The sequence below is a fragment of the Setaria viridis genome, chromosome 6 (genome assembly GCF_005286985.2).
Source record: "Setaria viridis chromosome 6, Setaria_viridis_v4.0, whole genome shotgun sequence".
Classification (NCBI taxonomy): domain Eukaryota; kingdom Viridiplantae; phylum Streptophyta; class Magnoliopsida; order Poales; family Poaceae; genus Setaria; species Setaria viridis.
The window spans coordinates 16,925,997-16,931,342 of NC_048268.2; the positions used below are offsets into that span (position 1 = coordinate 16,925,997).

General features: G+C 43.2%; 1 pseudogene; it reads right to left on the bottom strand.

Moving 5' to 3' along the window:
* Positions 1-2,624: 2,624 nt before the first annotated feature.
* Positions 2,625-4,657, bottom strand: LOC117861779 (uncharacterized; annotated as a pseudogene).
* Positions 4,658-5,346: the final 689 nt, after the last annotated feature.

A 5,346-nucleotide genomic window follows, 5' to 3' on the forward strand; every position in this document is an offset into this window, starting at 1 on the left:
GTGGAGCTGCCGCTGCCGAGGCCGCCGGCGGAGCTGCTGCCGCCGCCGATGGAGCTGCTGCCGCCACCGTTGGAGCTGCCGCTGAAGTTTCTGTTGCTGGAGAGGTTGCCGATGGTGTCGCCATTGGGAAGATGTGGTGGAATGCGGATGAACTGGGGGGTCGCCGGAGGGTTTCCTTGGAAGCCAAGAGGGTGCCGGAAGAACATGGAAACTAGTACGCCAAAGAAAGGAAGTTACTAGCTTGTGAAGAAGAAGTGCGGGACATGCCAGTATTTAAGGACGGTCTGAGAAGGGGTAAAGGTGGGATTTTTACCGTGCTGTCTACGTGAATTTCAGGGGAGTGGTTGTCCCAGGCACCCGTTTCGAAACGATTGCAATCATCAGGTAGGAGACCACGAAACGGAAGAATATTTTTAATGCGTTTGTTTCGGAGGAGAAGTTGAAAAGGAATTTCGAAGTAAAAGCTATGTTTTACTTCGAAACTTGGGGGCATGTGTTGACGCCAGATTTCGACATGTATGGAATCGGCGTCAAGAAAGGAGAAGATTGGCTAATGCGGCAAATTGGAAGGTCACGATTGGGAATCGGCCGATTGGTGCTACAGTTGGGGATCGGCCGATTGGCGCTACAGTGTTTTGGTAGACGGAGTTGATGGAGATCGGTCGATTGAGAGGCTGGAGCGATTGGGCCAATATGGGCTTAAAATGGGTCAGAGAAAGAAGATGGAGGAAGATTGGCCTGTGGGAATACAATAACCAACTCCGGTACGAGTTGTACTTGTAAATATTCGTTTTCGTTTAAAATTAGAGATAGATCCTAGTCGGTTAAGAGATTGGTTGTAACAGGCTATAAATAGCCATCTTTAGAGATTTGTAAAAGAACACATCAATCAATACAACAAATCTACTTTTTCATCGTACTTTACTTTCAAGTCGGCGACTTCGCCAATACTTTTCTTCTTTCACGAGTTCGTACGGGTTGGCAGGACTTCATCGACATGATCTCCGGCCGATTCTGTAAGTTCCGCTTATCAAGTAATATCTAAGCTTTAACTTCAGGCGCATCGCTATCGTTCCGTTTAGATTTATTCACTAGTTATCGATATTTACTAGAATTATAGATTTTATCTGTTGTTCTAGTTTTATCACCAGTTATCTTGCTTGAGATTTGAACTGTCAGCTTTGTTATTGTTATTTTCATTCATTATTATCATACAACCAATTAGATCTGTTTCAAGTGTTGTTTTTTAGTCTTGTTTAGTTCACTCTAGTAGTTTTCTTTACAATTGCTACGTGATTGTCGGCTGTATTATAGCCGATTGTCTTTTTATAGCAAATCGGCCGATTCGCTGATATGCTCCTCGAGATCGGAACTTTAGCCGATCGGAACCCCTAGAATTTGACACGTTTTCTTCCTCACCAATCAACAGGTTAGATTGGCTGGCACGCCGCGCGAACCGCACCAGGGCAATCACCCGAACAGGAGCTAAGTAGATTCTCCCAGGTCGTGTGTCCGACACTGAGGGTCAATCGGCTGACTTTTAGTGCCAACAAGTTCAGCACAAGGAGGTAACCATAACTAAAGTGACAGGAACTTGCAAATGTGATCGACATTACAACAACTTGCAAACAAAAAAGGCAATGATTACAAATTGAACAACTATAATTACATCTTTAACATTCGATAATTCCATCTTCTTCGGATCAGGTGCAACAGGTTCATGTGATGCAGTTGGCTTGACCTCTTTGTTTTGAAGATCGTAGAAGGCTGCAAATGCTTCTTCACTTGACTTGTACTTCTTGTGGCAAGCACCCTTGTAGCCACTAACCTGAGCATGGTCATGAACCCAGTTGGAGTAAACTCCAGGTTGTCGGCCAACATGAACAACATACCAGGCCATAGATGTCTACAATTCATGAAACATTAGTAACATATATAAATATAAAGATGCATATGATATCAAGGATACAAAGGACTACATCATAAGGTTAGAAAGGGCCATAGCAAGCATATCAGGAACATGTGCTCAGATAGACAGAAAGGATCAGGAACAGACAAGAATCAGCAAGTCGGAACCATGAACAGACAGGATCAGGAACGGGCAACATATGAATCAGACAGGAAGCATATCATGAGCAAGGAATCAGGAACTAAAAGCATATCATGAGAAAGGAATCAAGAAGAAGAAGCATATCAACAGCAAGGAATCAAGAAGAAGAAGCATATCATCATTAGCATGGACATGTGCTCACACAGACACAAAAGGCAGAATAGACACATGCTCAGTTTAATATCTCACTCAGACATAATAACATGACTTCATAGTAGGCCAATCTAAGTCAGGCAACTATATGCTACAGTTAGCCATATAGTTAGGAGATAGGATCAAGTCAACTGTCCAAAAGAATGCAGGGTCATGTCAGCTGCACAAAAGACCACTAGATCAGCCAACAGGTATGCACAAAAGAAGCCACAACTGCACCAGATCATCCAAAAGAGTATCACTGCACAACCAGACCAGCTCAACCACCATGCCTAGGCCCTCACATGTAGTAGTTTTTGGCCAAGTAGGTACTCAGCCAAAGAACACGGTGTGAGTCAGACATCTTCACAAAAGCAGATCCCTAGGCCTTATTGTCAAGCAGGTGACCATATGCAACAATTAGAGCTTCCTCACTAAACCCTAGCATGTACATCAGTGCACCATACAAGTCAAGGTGGGAATCCTCAACCTTGGTAGAACGTATAGCATCTGCAACATTGTTCACTGCATCAGTCATGCCAGTGAACACAAGGACATCCTCATCTGACAGCATGGACCTCTTTCTCTTGCTTCCAACAGGTGGTTCTGACTTGGAAACATAAGCTGCCTCAGTCTTGCCACTCTTAAGCTCATCAGGTAGGTCATGCTTCATTGGGCTCTCAGCAAAGTTAGAAGGACTACCAAGAGCCTCATTTGACCCCATAGCATACTTACCTGTTGCCTGACCATTACCAAAGATGACCATCATCTCCTGGTAGTGATGAATTGGCTTGTTCAGGTACTCAGCATCTTTGGGGTGTGCCTGCCATTACAACAACTTAAGTTAGATACTTTAACTGCTGAACATTAAAGAAAGAAAATAGCAACATTAGTACATACCTTGATGTGGCCATTGTAGTGCTCCTCCTCAAGTACAATCATGGAATTATCTACATCCCACAAAGCTCCACTCAGCTCTCTCAGCTTTGAGATTTTAACCCACCTCAGCCTCCACTTCCTCAAGTGGTTATACACCTGTGTGATAGTGACTTCATTGCCACTGAACTCATGCAGAGCCTTGGCAACCTGGTTGAGGTGGACTTCTTTGAAACCTTTATCAGTCCTAACACCGGATTAAATCAGCTGGCACATGCAGCAAAGAATAAATCCAGACATCACATCTGTCCACCTCATAGCAGGTCTCTGCTGAGCACCACCAGGAACAACCCCAATAGCCCCATCAGCCCCAACAGGCCCATCATCCCCATCAGTCCCAACAGCCCCACCAGGGAACACAAGCTCATCAGCAGCAAGGATCTCAGCATTCATCTCCTTAGCCATTCCTATTTCCAGTTGCCACACCCCCACTCAGAAACAGGAACAACATAGTTGGTGAAACATCATTGCATGTGTCATCTGGCCTATGTCATCAATATGCATTGCACTCAAGAGGAAAATAGGAATAAAAATTCATCACTGCACATGTCTCATGCCTCAGTTCTAAAGAAGTATCAGGGAAAATAAAATCATCACTGCAAATGTCTCAAGCCTCAGGTCTAGTGTAGTATCAAAATTGGTGTAACATCATTGCACATGTCCAATGCCTTAGCTATATTGTGTAATGAAATAAGTGAAATCACCATTGCAATTGTTCAATGCCTCAGAACACAAATAAACAACAGTGTTCAACATAGATAGAATACAAAACAGATACATCTTAGATGTGAGAGTTGCCCGTATTGGACCACATGTGATTAGGCCATTCATCCCTACTTTGAGCCCAAACAGCATTGTCATCCATCTGGACCCCATGTCCAGGACTTGCATTATTGTTGGGCACCCATGAGAACTCAGCAGGAACTACCTCATCAACCCCATGCCCAAGTATCCAATTATGCAATATGCAGCAAGCAAGTACTAACTTCACTTGTGTCTTGTAGGGATGAAATGGTTTATTATCAATGATGCGAAAATGGTTCTTCAAAGCACCAAAAGCCCTTTCAACAGAAACTCTCAGACTTGAATGCCTTAAATTAAACAACTCCCTTGGGTTGGTTGGGTACTTTCTACCACCATACTCTTTCAGATGGTACCTAGTGCCATGGTAAGGAGGAAGGAATCCAGGACGACAAGCATATCCAGCATGTACTAAGCAGAATTTTCCTATAACAAGTACATAAATGCATTAAGTCCATTGTTATGAAGTTACAATTTTTATTTAGGTACCCAATTTAGCTAATTACCTGGTGGAACCCTTAACCCATCCTCCCTCTCTAGTGCATCAGCAAGAACAGTAGCATCATGAGCAAACCCTTCCCAACCAGCTAAGACATAAGTAAATTTCAGATCAAAGTCAACAACAGCAAGAACATTTTGTGTGGGGTAGTGCTTCCTTCCCCTAAATGCTGCTTGCATCTTGGCTGGCACTCTAGCATATACATGAGTCCCATCTATTGCCCCAACACAGTCCTACATGAAAACCCAATACATGCTTGTTACATGATATGCACCCAAGTATGCAGCAATAACCTACAAACTACATGAAAAATTTATTACCTTGAAATATGGGTACCATCTTGGGCTATTGCTTATCTTAACTGGTGTCTCATTAGATGGAGCTCTAATCATTTCTTGCCTAAGTTCCCCAGTAGCATACAAGACCTCCTTGAAATATCTATGCACTGTTTCTATTGACGTTCTCCAATGTTGGTGAATAACTCTAAAGTGTTGGTTGTGGCCAACAAAATGTAAAAACATTGCTAGTTGCTCTTCAACACAACTATGAAGGCTATCTGTCAGCAAATTCCTTTCCCTAAGCAAGTTGCATAGTGCAAAAAAAGGTGCTTTTCTCATGCGAAGCATAGCAACACACTCTATATCATTACAATTGTAAATTTTATCCAGGTTCTTTTGGCGTTCCTCATCCATGGTGCTCAAAGGGCCATAACTGATCTGTGGCCTTGAACTATGTTGCATTCTTATCCTGCTCAACAAGAATGCATACATAGCCGTGATAAGAGCAGCAGCTCGGGCAATCAGCAAGCATTGCTGGTCCTCCAAAGCCATCTAAGCAAGCAAGACAATTACCATGACTAACAAAGCAG